We start from the raw sequence: 18,447 nt of genomic DNA on the forward strand, positions 1-18,447 counted from the left end.
TCTAACCAGCCTCAGTGACTTGAATAATTGAATAACTCACAATATCAGATCAAAAAGACAAATTAATTCTCTTTAACATTTCACCAGAAGGAAAGAAACTCAAAATAAATCATAGTTTCTGTGGTGTTCTTAACTGATCCAGGCCTTCAGTCAAGGGACACTACTCTTTAGCTGATAACAGCTTTTTCCAGTTGAATTTCAGTAAAATTAATCTTTGGGGTACTATGGATGAACCCAGATGGCTCTGAAGAACTGCTTTAAAACTGAGTACTTGTGGCTAAGCTTATATATTCATCTCTGTCAACTGTAGAAGTTTGTTATTGTGACAGGCTGTGCTATTAGTATTCAATTTCTCTATCTTTTATGAGCTTTGTGTGAGGCACTGATCTGTGCCTGCCTTTGAAATAGGACAGAATCAATATTGTTTCAATTGTGATTTGGTTCATTTTGTGTGCAAGACACATCAGAAACTCTCATCTTTAAAAGTATGTCATTCTGAAAGGCAACAGGAAATGCTGTGAAAATTGGAGACGGTTAAAGTCAGAAGAATGTTAATTAAGTAGTGGAAAATTTGCTGAAACAATGTTTTTCCACCTTGTTCGGTTTGGAAGACCCCAAAAGTCTGCACGTGCATGTAAACCACTTTTCAGAACAAGAAATTTACTTGCTAAAGTATTTGTGTTTGGGTTTTCTTTCACTCTTCAGAGGAGTAGCTTCTGAGCTAGAGCACTGGTGTTGAGATTCCTTCTACAGAAACTGGGATATGCCACAGGTTCTTTATGATGTCCTGTGGGGACAACCTCAGTTACCAGGATTTTAACCCCAGAAAATGTATTTTACTCAGCAACAGCATGCTCAATAGCCTCTCTGTTTGAGCGGTTGCCAAGAAAATCCATACTAGTGTCTTCTGACAATTGTTTGGATTTTCCTTGACTAATTGCTATACAGCTTTAATAATACTTAATTTGATACTTCCTGTCATCATACATGACCTATTTCCAACACAATTATTCTTAATTCTCGGTATTAGCTAGCATAGGATCTGATGTTCAATGGTTACAAAGCTATGACCTTGCTGAATAGTATTGTATAATTTGACCGTATTTACTGATCAATTTATATCTTAGAACAATCATTTGTCCATTTTTTAAATATAAGGGGAAATAATGTCAGTTTCTATCTTCCTTCTTTACTCCAACTTTATCTAGTAAAGGTTATATTTACATTTCATCTCTCTGCATATCTGAAAACAAAGCTATAAATTCTCTCAGAAATATGCAGCATACATGATAATCTAAGCATCACCTATGTATAATCATTCCGTAATCAAAGAAGAGCCTTGATCTGTTCACATCTTTGCTTCTTTGTCTTTAGAGGAATAGAATTCCAGGATAACTTTCTCATATTTAGAGTCCAATATTATTTCTTATTCAAGTACAGGAAACACCTACATTGTAAGCATTCTTTCTTTCACAAATATTCAGTAAAGATCTATTTTTTGCATACAGATGCCCTGCTCCTCTGAGCTTTGGGAAATTGTGATACCTTCCCAGGATGAATAATAAAAAAAGATTCTTGCTAGATTGAATTTCAGCAGGAAGAGCCTATAGCCTTCAGCATAAGTAATCAATCTCGGTTACAAAAATATTTGGTTGTTTCTGGTAAATGAAAAGTTTTGAATTTACACTTCAACACAATTTTTTCTCTTTTCCTGTATATCCATGGTCATTCCATATTTCATTACTGGTTGTATCAACATGGCTTGGAGAAACTGAAGGAAAACAAGTAGGAAGGCCTATAGTTTAAAGGTACATTGTTGTATATGAATACTCATGTGGACTGTAAAAAAAAGTTTAAACACCTGGTATGTATGAGAGATGAGTGCATATTTTCTGATTGTCAAAATTCTGCATCTACTAAAGCAGCCATTTGAAATGGTTTGGAAATAAAATTTGGTTGTTAATTGATATTTTCAATAGAAAGCAGTATTTCTTATTTAACTTCTTACTAACAGCCTAAAACCTGTGATTTGATTCTTTTTGTGGGCAAGATATAGAAAAAGATCTCATCCTTTGAAGTATCTCCCCAAAGTGTGGGCAAACAATATCCTGAATTTTGTAAACACATGTTTTTAGTTACAGCACATGTGTTCAAACCATGTAGAAATAATATGTGTACACTTGTTAAAGATAAGGATCAGACCATTTGTCTGCCTGGTTTCTGTATGCAATCGTGTATTTTTGCTCTTCTGTCATGGCATTTTATTGCCTCAAAGTGACCTTTATCTTTGCTGTGATTCCGCCTCCTTTCTTTTTCCCTTAAGTATGGACTGTGTTGTGGGTGGCTGAGGGCACAGAAGCCCTGACGTAGCTGCCTGTATAAGGACAGAATAAGGTGAACTGCAGAACACAGCTCAGGCACGCAATCCTACAGCACAGCCCCAGCCTCTGATTTGTAAGGCCGTCCCATCTTTTCTGCAATCAGGGCACAGCACCCTAGGAAGTGTGCATTGTGCCCTGTCTACAGCTTTGCCTCTAGAGGAACACATGGATGTACAGTCATGCACATCTTGAACTAAATTTTCCAGTGCTCACATCCACAAACCTTCAAGAATAGAATCTGGAGTGCAGTTTTGCAATAGATATACTCAAATGTGCATCCAGATTTTTTTTCATTGTACATGTTGAAATGCAAATGGTAGGGCTTTACTTCGCTGGAAGATTAATGATACTGAACCATGCATGTGCACCAGGTAATTTAAAATCCAGGAGAGTGCCTCTGTTGCTTTGAAAGTGATTCTGTCCCTTGGCTCACAGCTATGGAACATGCTATGCATGGGTGCATCCGAAGGCCTCAGCACTGCTTTCAGCACAGCAGGTTCAACCTGGTAAGAGTAGTGAGTTTCCTGAAAAGTAAAAGAGTTTGTTGCACTGAAATTCCAGGTACCTTTGAACTGGAGATAATTTGAGACCCTTGAAATCACATGAAAGAAATACACAGATAACAAATTCTTTAATCCCTCAGGACTTCATGTCCCATAACAGATCCCCAGTCAACTGTAAATTCTTATCAGGGTCATGTTAAACTCTGCATGCTTATGTAGTAAACACTTCATAAGTATCTGCAACATGACAGATGTTTCACGGCTAGTTGAGTAACCTATCCAGTGTTCCCTAGACAATGGGACATGAAGAGGCATTCCAGCACGGATATCACCATCATATCACCATGAGTGCCAGTGTATTTATCACCAACAGGCAGTGATGAAACTTTTTATAAGCTGCATTTTGGAAAATTCATCTTGGCCGAAAAGAAAGATCCTGAACTTCATATTCTCTTTTTGAGTCCAGGAAAGTCCAGTTTTGCATTGAAAGGTCACTTTACTATAAAAACCCTTCTATTTATATTAGACAACACTGCCTTCTCTCATGTCTATATTCTCGTGTTACTTTATGTTTTCAAAAGGAAAATTAATCTTTGTTTGCCTTTAATGTAAGTGCCATAGGAATATGTTTTGCCATTAATTCTAGTGCAAATTTTATTCCAAACACTATAGCGAAGACAGATATTCCCTAATCTGTCCCTCTGCCCCAGTTAAGTATTTGGTACATTATAGAGGAACAGAGCCAAAGCCTGAACATTGGAGTTCAGACAAGGCACCCCATGCTGTATAATAGTAAGAACAGTCTGATATTTTATAAACTATAAATTAATTTTCCTGGACATAAGGCTTTCTTGTGGGGGGAAAAAAAAAAAAGGCTTTCTTGGGGGGAAGGAAAGGGGAAAACCTTTCTTTGATCACTTTGTTTTTTCCAGGCATGAACATAATTATTCCCCCAATTTGTGCAATGAGAAATAAGCTGAGAATATATGCATTAAGCCTGAAATTCCCCGTTATGCCAAAAGGCCATACATCATTTTACACACAATACTTAATTTAGGCTATAAATCACTTTTTGATAAAGCCATTTCAGGTTCCATAAAAATATTATATTATTGTGATGGAAGCAGCCATGAGGCTCCCTCATCCAAGCAGTATACCACAGGTTATATATGACTACAGTTAGTACAGTGCTACTGCTGCAATCCTTTCCTGCCCTGGAAGTCTCTTGACCCCCCATTTAGAAACATGAACTTTTCTCATGATCATTCCTTAGTCTCAGACAGTCAGCTGTATGAGATGAGGATATGTAACCCTTAAGAAATATAACAGTACTGGCATTTAGAAATCTCTGTAGTCTCTTTTAATTACTACCACAATCTACCCAAGAACTGAACTAGAAATTGTTCTTACTGATCTAATTATATGAACCCAATCCAGCCTGCAAACTGATCAATACCTTTTATTCTCAGACATGGTCAGCCATCACTGACTTCTGTCTAACAGTTTACTTAGTTGACTACCTCTGTATGAAGAAAACTAATAATAACTAAAATTCTTCCATTAAATGTTTTTAATTATTTTTTTTTCCTTCTTCTTCTTCTTATTACAAGTGTTGGAGGACGTATTTCCATGGACTCCAAAAATTACAGCACTTTAAATTATAAAAAATAAGTGTAATCAAAAGTAAACTTATATCCTACCTTCAAAAATGTTCCATTTTCTTTTAGAGTAATATGAGGCTACACATGTGTTTTGAACTAAGTTTTTCTAAGTAGTATTGAGTGATTCCTGTGAGCAAAGGATATAATATCAATGCACTTGATCACCTCTTTGCAGTGAAGAAAGTATCATACAAGGTTGTTCTCAGTTGTTCTTAAAAGCATGTTTTCCCTCCATTTTACACTCAGCACCCAGTTGATGAGTGTTTGTACAGGTCACAGAGATTTCAGTAGTCTTTAAAACTGTCCTTATTTTACATAGAGTAAACTGAGGGCATGCGTGATTTTTAACGACTTCTTGTTGAAATCAGTTCCGTTTGTCTAAACGCAAGACAATTCTTTACATTACTGGCAAGATAATACTGCTCTAAGGGATGCTATAATGCTTATTTCCTTTCAGATCTTGGAATTTTGACCTCCAAAATGGCTCTGGTAGAACTTTTCTTATGTTACAGGTTGTTAAAATCCTGAAAGGATTTACAGGTTGTTGCATCTGAAAGGATACTGAAATTTTGCATGACTATTCTGCATTTACAAAATATACAGTTTTCTGTGCTATGTGCATGCAGCACTGTATCCGTATGATCATGATTCATGTCCTCTGTCTTTCTCAGCTGCTAATTCCTTGCCAAGTTTCACTGCTGGGTGCTTTGTAGTGTATAAAGATTTGAAATCAGTATGAAGTTGGCAGCAATTTGAGAAATAAGTTAAAAGAGCCCAATGCATTATTTATTTTTAAAGTCCTGGACAGTTTTATTTCTCAAGTTAGTAGCATAAATCACCCCTTTTGGGTATTGGGCTAGGCCGCTTTCAGTGGAATGTTTCACAACATCTGTTTCACAATGCTGAGACAACAGACAAACTAGTCTGCCTTGGCAACAGTCACTATTATCCATTTACATTTCTTTTTAAATATTGCTGTAAAATTAGCAGGAGGGGTTGCTCCAAAAAAAATATTTTAATTTCATTGCCTTAAGTTAGAGATGAGATTAATACTTATCTCTGCTTATAATTTTAAGAACCTTATATGAGGTATAATTGATAAATCTTGATGAAACTTCAAATGTCTCAAGCTTCTTCTCAGCAAGTACATGGGATTGCTTGAGGGAGACGGGTGGGATAGCTGAGATGATGAACCTGGATTTAGGACCCTGGGACTCTGTCATTAAGTCAAAGCCCCAGTGAAGGGGAGGTGCTGCTGGAAAGCACATACTCTCTGGCTGCTGTTAGTGGCTTGCCAAGCTGCTGCCTTTGTCTCTTGGCTTCCCAGTGCAAAAGAAAGCATGCCATGCTTTGCTGCTGTGTGGGTGTCATAAGCCTGCAGTGGGACATGTTTAGAACTTATCTTTACATTTATCAAAATGTAATATAACAAGGACCTGTCCATCCTGTGCAGTGAGCTATTCCGGCTCTCAGAATCCTCCCGCTACTGCAGGCAGATGATTTCCTATTACTCCAAAGCACACAGATATGGTGATTTCTTTGTCTGAAGACAATAAACTGGATCATTTTCTCATTCTTTTTATTTACAGAAGTATTAGAAGTCACAAATATGAATGGGCTGACAGTCATCTGTATTGCCTTCTTCAAGGTCTTTGACAGTCCAGTCTCAGAAAACTTAGTTGTTTTATGCATTGTGTCTTGAAATCAGGAACACTTTGATCTACATTTAAATGCCTTTATTTTAAAAAAAAGTTGGCCTTTATTTAAAAAGGCCAACTCATGGCCTTTATTTACATAGTTCAGATACTGGGGAATGACACTTCTAATTATAAAGGCTGTACCACTGGTCTTTTAAAATTCTGCACATATAGTTACATAACTGCCCTATAAAATGCAAGCAGACCCTCTGTTTCTTACCTTTATTAACTGGTTACTGTGATTGGGTAAAGGAGGCTAAGCAGTGGTTGGACAGAAATGATGGTCATGTCTCAGTGTCCCACTTCTGCATTGTAGGGCAGACTGGACTGCGTCCAGCCCCCTTGTCAGTCTATGTTGGCTCATTTTTCTTCAGAGGGAAAGGACCTGTTCTATTAACATGCTCCATGCCAGCACACCCTGCTCTCAGTTGTTTTCAAAACCTGCCCATCACAATTTCCCTACAGTGGCAGCTACAACCAGCCATGGAAGACAGTCCCTCCCTAGAAAAAATATCACAGTGGGATGAATAAAAGTATGCAGAGCTGTAGGAAAATCTCAGGTCCCCCACGTCTCATCCCACCAGCTTTTCTACTGAGCTCTGATGGGACTTGGCCATGCCAGGACTTCCCACAGCTGCCATCCTTCATGTACATGTGCCATGGGTACTGGTGAGGTTTGCACTGGAAAGAATCACTGCAGAGGATGAAGGTGGCTATAGGCCCTGACAGTGTCCTGACAGGAGGTGACATTACCAGGGCAGGGACAACAGAGTGTTCTGAGATCAAGGCTCAGAATTTTGGTAATGCCTTGAACAGATCTGCTTCCAATGGAGAATCATGTTTAGTGGTAATCCAGTATGGACAAAGAGACAACCCAGACCAGGGTGCAGGGTTTGTGTGTGACACCACTTGTGATCCAGAAGGCTACTGAGAATATATGTATTCTCCAGTGTTTGGATGTTTATGCTCCCAAAATGTTTTAATTTTCAGGTGGTGGAAAAAATCCCTGTTTATAAAAACCCACAAACTAAAGTAAAATAAACTAATAAGAAACATGTTTATTTATTTTAAAATGAAGCAAGGAAAGAGTTTTCTTCACAAAGCAAGACTGTAGGAAATGCGAAATGTGAACAGGTAGAAATCCATGGCATATTTCTGCACAATTTTATTTGTGCAGCAAGTTTATACACATATGTATCTTAATTTCCTATACTATATTCCTTTTTAAATATACATTGTCACAAAGCCTGCACATCATTTTACCCTTCTGAAAGTATTTTAAAATATATTTCAGAATTTTCAACAAAAATAGTATTATTGAACTTGAAACTTATTTTATTGCATACAATTTTCCTTCTTTATCAAGTCATGTCAGATGCATGAGTTTACAGTTTGACAGCTGTTCTTCATTTGATTGTACTGTAAGCAGTTACATAAAAGGATAACGTATGATTTTTATGACAACAAAAATCAGCAGGAGTCCTGACTTAGCATCTTAGAATATGCCTAATATATATCTGTTGTTCTGTACATAATTTTTGGTTTTCAGCACAAGTAAAAAACTAGTGAAAAATCCCCCAGACCTTTAAATTTAACTTCTTATCATTTTGTTACTTTTCTATATCTGAAGTGATGATTTCTAGAGCTGTAAAATGACCACAGTATATTTGTGTTCAACAAGAACTCTAATGTACTCATGTTTATACAGTCTGCTTCTGATTTTGTCTTGATGTACATGTGTTTCTCATACCAAGATACTGTTCCATGAATGAGCTTAGCACAAGACACTGAATAAATACCATTAACTTCTACTCTAAGCAAAACAACTTTGACAACTTTGATAAATGCCCATCCTAATTCTGCTTTAGTGTTACTTCAGCAGCTATTCATCATTAACTATTCTGGGAAAACCGAGTAGTATAAAAGATTATTCATAATTATACAGCCATATATAGAGATGTGTGAAACCCAACATATCTTAGATATCCCCAAAGAAAGGTCTTAAACATAAGCACTTCTTTGTTTTAAAAATATAATACTTCTACCCAAAGTTTACCACTGTGGTCAGAGCAAAAACTGTATGCCAAAGACTTCTTGAGATGTGATTGCATTTTTAGGTAGCAAATTGTTCCCTTAACTTCTTCTGCCTTGTTCTAATTATTAGTAATGCTTATTAAACTATTTAATATAATGAAAATGGTAGCTTCAGATTAGCTATTCCCTAAATAGCATGTAACATGGATGTACATGCTTTGTACTTCTCTTGGTTTGCCTTTTTCACTGAACAAAATATGTAACTGTCTTCTTAGCCCTAATTAGGCATAGTTTATAAAATGAAAATGTGGTACCTTTCCCATGATCACATCCTTCTTGCAAGTCAGTAGCCATTAGAAGTCCTGGCCAAAAAAGTTAGACAAAAAAAGATGCTAGCGATTACAATGCCCATGCTCATCTGCAATTTTCTCTCTTTTATTGCAAAGGGAAAGAAGAATAGCAAGATCTAAAAAGAGGGCTAAGTATCATTTGTAACAGGAACTCAGTTTCTTATTCATCTTTAAAACTGGGTTAATGATGGCAACCAATTAATAAAATGCTTCTGCACACAAGACCTGGCTATTATAAAAACCCCATTAATCCCTCTTCTACTTTAACAGACAGACTGTACCATAGAAAATCGAGTATTTCCTTTTTCTGAAATGAAGAACTTTCCCAGCTCACTAATTCTGCAAGGCCTTATCCATTCTCATGATGGTGGGTTGGGTTTTTTTCAGGTACTACAGGCCAATTTAAGTGCAAGGTCTGTGGCATTCACATCAGGACTATTGAAGTGTTGTTTGCAAGGGCTCCTCTGAAAATATGCAGTTCAGCCTCCTGCTCAAGGTAAGCCTTTTGCCAGGACTAAATCAGGTCAGTTGTGGGGCTGCTGAACTCAGCCTTGAAAACTGACAAAGATTGAGGCATGACTACATCCCCCAGGTGCAGTGATGGAAAAAGAACATTTAATGGAAAAATATCCACCAGCAGACTAGCACCTGATAGCCCAGTGTTAGGACAGCGTTACTGAGAACACAAGCTCCGCTTATCTCCACATTCTGAAGGTAGATGGAAAGTGAGGTGGTGTTTCAACACAAATGTATTTATTTATTTATTCCTTCTTCCTCCTTGTTAGAGCAACTGAATGCTCACACTTTGGCTGATTTATATCCTGCTATAGCACTTGATTTTGACTCTTAGGTGGTGTACTGGTATCTGAATACATCTTTGTAATGAATTATCTGTGGCCTGATTTTGATGCAGGAAGAGAGGCTCTAGGTATTTTACAGGTGCTTCCAATGTTTTTTACATGGTAAACCCTAAAAGATGAGCTGATATTGTGTTTTAGAAATAAAACCCCATTACTTTACAGTACACCAAATAAGACCTAATATTTCATTGGGTTTTTTTTTTTTAAGTCCAATGTGATAACCATGAAACACAATGGTAGCAGAAATTGGATCCTCAAAGCACATTCATGTCAGAAAAACTTGAAAATACCATGTAATTTTGTGGCTGAAACACTGAACTGGGCAGACACAAGTTTTATTCCCAGCTTACTACTTGCACATAGTAAGCAAATAATTTCATACATTCCTCATCTGCTAAACAGAGCAAATGGCAGTAACCTACTTTATAAAGTGCTTTGAGATCTATTGACAAAAAAAACTAATTGAAAGATTTGCTGATTCCAAATAAAAGGCCTTATCTCTGGAAATTACTCAAGGAGGCTTCAAGTCTTCATAGAAGCAGATTACTCTGATTTAAATATGTTCCTTAAGAAACTGATTTAGTTAAATCATTGCAGCTTCTGTGGTACAAACAAGACCAAAGGAAAAGCCTGAAGCAATAAGTACAGGGGAAAGGGAATGTATTTGTAGGTCAAGCAGTGTAGGGCAAAATTTTCTGAAGCAAGCACTTCAGTCTCAATCAGTTCTCATCAGCTTTCATCTCCTCCAGTTTTAGCTTCCAATCACACTGTACAAATGAACATAGCAAATGACAGCAAGCAAGGTCTGGTTTTAACCTGAAGGTAAACCACACATTGGAGTGTGCTGCAATATAAACCACATTTGAAACTTTTAGTAGATTGTGCAGGCATGGATGAGAATGAAAAAGAACTAAAAGAAATAACAACCTGTGCCAGACATGAACTTCCTAGTGTATTTTAAAGTAAAGATGATTCATTTTGGCAGCAGTCCAAAACCTGGTAGTGGGTGGAGGGGGAGACTTAGCCTGAAGGATAGATGGTGTTGTCGCTGTCATCCTTCCTCATAGTTCTGTCTGGAACAGCTTAAGAGCCTTTTCAGCAAAGCATGCTGAATCAACTTATTCTTGGCCAGCTCAGTTTGCTTTTTGCTGAGCCCAGCGCAGGCAAAGAGGAGGCTGTGACCAGTGCAGCCTCTTTAATCTGCAGACTTCCTAGCCCCTTGTCATAGTTTCTGCCACCCAGAACTAGTTAAAAATGAACAGTATTCATTGCCCAAGGTGTCTTGCAACAAAACTGTAGCTTTTGAGCATGTTCTTTAAGTGCAGAGGAACTGTGTTATTCACTATAATGCCACCACAACCCCCTATGTCATATTATCAAAAAAAATTACTAGAGTTTTAAAATATTCATGTGGGGATTTTCATTGTAACTAGAAGATAGAATAAATGCCATGGAATGTAATGACGTAGATGAATTAGCTCAATCCTAGATTACTTTCTATTATTGTGTGGGGTAAGTACATGTGTTTGCAGCAGAGAATTAAACATTCTGCTTTAGATGAGCTGATGAGCATTCCTGCAAGACCATTTTGATGCTTGAATCTAAGAGAAACCTTATCTTAACTGTAGTCAATGACATTCAGACTAAGAAACACTAAACACATGATCTCTCTCCTGAAAACATTACTTGCTGGGGCAAAGAGAAAGGCTAAGATATGATATGGAAGCCCTTTTATCATTTCACAAGGAAATGGGCCTATGACTATTGTCCAGAGCAGATGGTTACATCTGATATAATTTCCAGCTTAGGCCATGATTTTTCTGAGTGATGGTAAGTTGTTTCACTTGTCTGTGCTTTAGGAGTTGTTGTTTACAAATAGAGCATGGATATTCAGAGAATTACACTGTTAAAAGTGTAGAGCAACCTAAAGAGTTCACCTAACAATGAGTACTGTGTTTAGGGAGATCTTAATATCTCTACTAACAAACCACACACCTTTCAAAGACAACGACACACAGAATTTTGATTTATTAGAAGTACCTTTCATTTTTTAGGAGGTACTTCTGAAACTGAATTTCTCCTAGGGACAACACCCAGAATCATTAAAGCTAGGCTTTGGGAAAGAGAGGACACAGAGGTTGCCTTCACTGAGCCTAGGGACCAGGAGTGCAGGGAGCAGGAATGGCAGCAGAAGGGCAGCAAAATCCTTCCCCCATCCCTAGAGTTTAAGCATCAGGGCCATGATTGGTGCTCTGTAAAACTTTGCTGAGATTGTGAAGGAGTAGACAGTGCCTTTTTAATTCTTGAGCCTCTGTATATCCTCTTCTAGACCAATGAATGCCAAAATACTCACAAAATTGTATGGTAAGCTTAGGCTTACTAGCAACATTTTCATTCATACTTTCCCATCTTCTGCAACAAGACTAGAATGCGAGACATCAGTGGAATTCAGACCTCTGACCTTCTGAATATTCACAATGAACATGCTTTGAAAGCATCATACACTTCAATCTCAGGACAGCTTTTGTCTTTGGTGTGGTACAATTACTAAAATAAGATGGTTGGAATGCCTTTCCCTGTACCAAAACAAACACCTTCACATGGTTCTGTAGCATGGATCTGCACGAAATATATTATGGCTGTGGTTTTAAACAAATTGTTTGACATGTTTATAAAGCTAGTCTAAGTTTCAGACATGAATCATTATTACTCCAAAAAGAAACAGTTTATCTCATGCTTTGTTGAGAGCAGGGGAAATAAGAAACATTTTCTCTTTATAGCTATGACTTTGGCTTTCTTGATATCATCAAAATGCATTGGAATTGAATTTCTCTACTTTTTATACTTTAAAAAAGAGGGAAGGATGGAGAAGTCAGAAGTTTATGATACATACCTCTTTAGCATGCTGTCATTATTGAGAATTTTAGAATGAAAAATAAGAACCAAAGACAATACTAAGAAATAAAGATTACATACAAAGAATTTTGTATTTATTGACTGAATAACATAGATGTTTACATGAGTTAGAGAAACAGTCCTGTTTTATTTTATATGTAAAGAAGATGTTTTACACCATTTATATTAGGGGAAATTCTGCATTTTAAAAAAAAGAGGATATTTTTAACTTTGCAGGCTTTTCCAGTTGGCCAAGTTCTTTCACAACTTTATCCAGTGACAGACACTTTTCAGAGGCTCTTTGGCTTTCTTCAAACAGTGGATTACTTAATATGGTAAAAAGATGAGCTGTGTTGCTCTTTGACACCTAGACACTAATCGAGTAGTGTATATACTACCCCAAATCCTTCAAAAACTGAAAGAGAATGTTTTCGGGGACATAGATAGTGTCCCACAGAACTATGTATATCAGACCATTGTGTTGAAACGGAAGATTTCCACAATACAAATCTGAGTCTTAAGAATCTGGGGGATTTTTATAAATTTGGAAAAGAAAGGGACTCTAGTCAGGGGGGGGGAAAGAAAGAAAAAAAAAGAGAAAAAGAAAAAAAAATAGCTATGTACTGCTTAAAGATGCAGCAAAGGGCAATCTCCTCTACTAAAATTTAGTTGGCAGGATAAGAGAATAAAGGATTGACCTGAACTAGAAGGGTGCTTTGATGTATGAAGAGAAAGGTACCTTTTCTTAAGGTTTAATGAGTTTACACCTGTAGATTAACAGATTTGGGAAGGAAGACTTTCCTCATATTTAAAATAAAGCCTTGCTGAAATAATGCGCAAGGGCTTCTACTGAACTAAATCCAAATAAACCTGAGTTCTCTGTGAAAAAGAAGGAATATATATTGTCACAATTCATAGAAAACATGAGGAGTTAGAATATACAAAGAAATTTGAGAAAAACTCAGAAAATTCTGGGTTTTGAAACTTAAAAATGAGGGAGTATTATTTTTTTATTTAGTATCCTCAGCCTACATTTTAGTTTTACATTTGGTATCCCTCCAAACTTCATATATGACTATATTTCATAGAGGCTGAAAGAAGTTATTAGAAAGTGGCTGCAGTAGGTTCTGAAAGGTGTGTTACCACCCTGTGAAGTATCCTTTGTTCTGGTTAAACAGAGCAAACAAATAGTTATAATCTTAAGACTTCCATGACTAATATGCAAATGTGTTAATACATGTTCTTATCTTGGATAGAAATTACAGTGGAGACTGTTCTCTTCAAGATAAAGCAGACAGCTCATGCAGCTTATAATCAAGATGTTAGAAACCACCAAAAGAAATCAATATAATGAAATTGGTGAATACTGGTGAAACAAAATCACCTTCCAAATCTGGTGTCTAGAGGAATGAAACTAATTGCCACATGTCAGTACTGTTCTTTGGTTAATGAAATTCAAGAGAAAATTGTGACATTTGTTTTTTAAGTGATCTGAGTTGTACTGTTAGTGTCATGCACAGAAAGCTTGATCAAGGCACCGTCCTTGAAAAGCAGTTACACAACTAGCTGGAAATGGTTTGCATGGATAATACCTTCAACCGTAAGTCGTCAGTTATGCTCTGGAGACTTGCAAACCTTTATTCAAAACCTGAAAAGTTTTGGCTTAAACCACAAAGAACAAGGAAGATAGGCAATCAGTCAAAATAAATTGTGTATCCTACCTTGGCAAGCATTAATGTCCCCTCCCAAATCCACACAACACATTCTGTCAAGGTCATTCTTTGCTTCTCAAAGCCTTTCATAGTGCAAACATGTAGAGCATTTGAAGTCAGCTCAGCTTTGTACCCTGATAATATTTTTAGGTTACATCAGTGAGATGAAGTGATCAAAATGAAAATTACAAAACCACAAAATCTAATCCAAATCCATCAAAGAAGCAGCATATATATGTAACACATATTTATAGTATTTGCATGTACTTATATTACAGGGAAAATGACTTTGCAAATGTCAAAGACCACCAACTAATACAATTGCAATTTTCTGTGATTTCAGTACCTAACAAAAGGATGGTAAGCATGCAGAAAATAAAGGATTTTTCTAGTCATGATTTAGGATTAGTATTGAGGCATCATAAAAATTACAAATTAATTGGGTGTAGCAAAGGAAGCCATGATGTAGAACAGCTAGAGCTCTATAAATGAAAAACTTCAGGAAGAGCAATCAAATTCAACAGGTACACTTATATTGTGGAACAGACAGAATATTTTCTTTAAAATATCAGTAAAGTAGAACTCAAGAAAGGTCAGACATTTGTTTTGCAAAAATATATTTTATTTCTTTATCTTTCTTTTGAAGCCAGTTTTTCATGAATTACAAAGACAAGATAATTGATTTTAATACCAAACAAATACTAGAACTGAAAGGTTACTTTCCTCAGAACTCTCCAGTGCAATTTTCTCTTTCCAGAAACCATATGGGAAACTTCTTTTATGACTCCTGGACTCTTACTTTTATATGCACAGAAGACATCAGAGCAACACTGTGTTCAAAACACTTTGTCATTAGAAAGGCAAACGCCTACTACTGATGTCCAGATCATATGGTTTTTAAAGATGTTTAGTTTAGAAAATAGCTTTGGACACTATGATTAAATGGCTCTGGAAACTGTTGTCAGGGACTGTGACTGACAAACAAGCAATAAAATAGTGTTGTGCCAACTACATTGCTGGAGGGAATAAGAGAGATTTAAAAGCCTAAGAAAAAAGCCATGCAACCTTTCTAAAGAGGTGGAAATGATAAAGATCTGACTTTTTGGACATAAAGGACCCCAGAACTATTTTTAAGATCTGTGGATTCCCTGCCATTCTTACAGCTAATAGCTGTTTGATTCACTTCTACCATGGCATCAGAAAATTGGCAGACTTGGCATAAAGGGGTCACATGATGAGCTAGGCATGGATGTTGCTGCTGAGTTTTATTTCCTCTGACAGCTGTGAGGTCCTTGCCAGGTCTACCTGATGGATTTAGGAAGAGGAACAGCACTGCCGTCACTGGTAGCCATCATGAATGGAAGCATACAGACATTATGACTGAAGGGCCAGGGTGGGATGAACATGAAATGAAAAGGAGGGAGAGAATGTGCCAGGCTGGATGCCATTACTGCACCCAGAAATGATTTTTCAGATATGCACTGGCTCTGGAGAAAGCAAGCAGGGTACTCTGTGCAGAGTTCATGCCAGTTCCTTGTCCATCTGGCAAATTTTCAGGGAGGTAGTTATCCAGGGGTCTCTGCCAAATTGTGTCACTCTTGTCTGCTCCTCTTTTACTCAAAAGGATGCTCAAAAGGATTGTGTGGTATGTGCTGGATACATCAATCACACAAGACTGTTGTATTACAGCCCACAGCCATGCTGAGATATACCAACAAGGCTTTTAATGTTTGCTGGTGGTTGAATGTTTATGTTGTTTTCAAGTTACTCTCCTCTAGTAACTGCAGCTGGCACTGTTTGATTCTGCTGCTGGCAGAGCAAGGGTGATGAGCAGCAGACAGAGGAAAAGAGTAACTGCAGGATCATCTTCAGTGGGAGTGGGGAAGTGATCCTTCTTCCATCCATTTGAAACAAAAATAAAAGTGAAATTCTTACATCTCTTTCTCTGTAATTTGGAAATCCGTAGCTTCCAGTGGAAAAAAACTGCCACAAATTATTTGTGTCTTTGATCCATAGAACGGAAGGAATAAGGAACACCTAAGCTGAAAGAGATGTAACAGTAGAAAGAGCAGGGTGAAGGAAAACTGAGTTATTACTGTTTTTCTGAGTCTGAAATGGTAGAGTTGCTTTCCCCCAGAGAGAACAGATAGTGGCACTTACAATAGATGGAACTGCTCATACAGGTGAGAATTATTCTGTCAATTTACTAGTCTGGAAGAATATAAGAAAAAGAGCTGATGGCTGCAATAATTTTGGTAGATCTTTGTAAAAGATGAATGACAAGAGGTTTAACAGGTTTTTCTCAGTTCATTAGTATATTTCTTTGGAGCAAGGGTTCATCTTGAAATTCAATAATATTATATCCCTCAGCTTTGTGGGTTGTCTTAGGCAGCTAAATATATTTGTTACACAGTTACAGTCAGGGAAAGGATCATGACTTATTCAAGGCCAGAAAAATCCTCTGTAGTACAGCCAAGAAGAATATCAAAGTTAGACATCAAGCTATCAATATTCTAAAGACTGAGGTAAAAAATTGAACTGATTTCAGTAGTTAATGCAAGGTGCACAAACTAGTGATAAAAAAATCAAGGTAGCAGATAAACTGAACACGGATTACACTTTAGCTTGCTGGTTGCTCTGTTGCCTGTTTGTCTTTCATACTTAAATTGCAAACTCTTTGGAGAGAGGTCACCTTTTTGCACTGGATCATATGGTGGATAGGCCAAAAGGTTCACCAGTTCATGAGTAGATGCTGCAGCAAAAAAAAATTGTTAAGTGTAAGGAATGTGACTAGAGAACACAGGAGTGTTATAAGTAGCATCAGCATCATTAGTTCTTAAAAAGAATGAAGAAACTGTTATTACATGCTTTGGCAGAACAAGGAGGTTTAAGCACAGCTCTTTCCCTATAGTATGTGTCTGATACCTAGGTCAAAACATCACCCTCAGTTTCATGGATCCAAAAAACATTTTTAACAAAAGTTCAGTTCCATGTGGACTGAAATGTGAGTTGAAAAACAATCTTTAAACATGTTTTCCAATGAAATAATGAAGAAAGGCATAAGTAAAACATTAGGAAAAGAAACAAATAAATAACAGTAGACTAGACACTCCAGTGAGTGAGCAAAATCCCTACAATTTTTTTGTAACAGATTCCAGTTTCACCTGACATTCTCTCTCCTGAGTAGTGATAGGGGAACCTGCTTTCCTGAACAAAATTATCTTCTGAAAGGTAAATTTTCTTTCTGAAAGAAAATTATCTTCTGATAGGGGATCCTGCTTTCCTGAAGAAAACTATCTTCTGAAAGGTACATCTGTTTGTGCTATAAAGTAAGAATGGTGCGTTAGCAAGATGGCAAAGCATTTCTACAGAAAACAGATTTTCAGTAGGACATAGGAAACAAGCATGAAAAGGTCCTCAAATTGGTCCTCATTTAGTTCCTTGACTTTTCCATTACAAGGAAGAGTAAACAGGAAAGGATTTTGGCTTAGGAGCAGGTTTGTTTTCCCTTTCTCACAACGGAAAGAATGAATAGAAGATCAAGGTGGGGATAAGTCCCTCTCCACAGACTAACAAAACTGGGAGAATCCAGTTTGTACGCAGTATTAAAGCATTTTTTGCATGTTTAGTCAAGAACAGAAACTATGGACTGTGTTATCTCCCATATTTATTCTGTCTGTGCATGATGATGCCTAGGTTATGTATTCAGGGGCACAGCAGATTCCTATCTCTAGCATGTTGAAAATTGTTGATTATTCATTACACTGTTACAAGTTTTGTGCAACAAGGAAACTACTTGGCTTGCAAAATCTTAGTGTGTTCCCAAACAGAAGTTTCTTTGTGTACAACAGTAGATGTTCCAAATATTGCACGATGCTAATTTGAGGCCAAAGGCCTCTGTTTCATAACAAACCCTGGGTGCCGTTACTTGTGACTGAAAACTGCTAAAAGTTGCATGCTACCTTCTAGAGCTGAGTTTTAAACAGACTGAGAAATAATCTGTGCAAGAGGTAACCGAGTATCTTTCAGAGCTCTTCAGTAAGTTTTGTACTTTTTTTTCAATCAGGTCAACTCATTTGCTTAAGTGCAAAAAAAATTTTAAGAGCGAATGAGAAAACACAGATGTCAATCAGCATGTTCAATTTCTGATTTCAAGGTGGTAGAGCCTTTATATTGTGCGTAAGTCTGTGTTGCATGCCAGCAATGCACTACGTAGTATTATGGAGTAAGGAATGGAAGGTGGGTTTTATTAGCCACTGTGCTTCCTTCTCTGGTCAAGGCACTGTGCAGAAGCACACATTTGAAAAAATAACACGAATATAAGGGTTATAGGCAGAATGTAATTAATTAGAAT

Source organism: Chamaea fasciata, unplaced genomic scaffold (genome assembly GCF_029207755.1).
Source record: "Chamaea fasciata isolate MVZ Bird 193981 ecotype frontalis unplaced genomic scaffold, bChaFas1.0.hap1 SCAF_4, whole genome shotgun sequence".
Classification (NCBI taxonomy): Eukaryota; Metazoa; Chordata; class Aves; order Passeriformes; family Sylviidae; genus Chamaea; species Chamaea fasciata.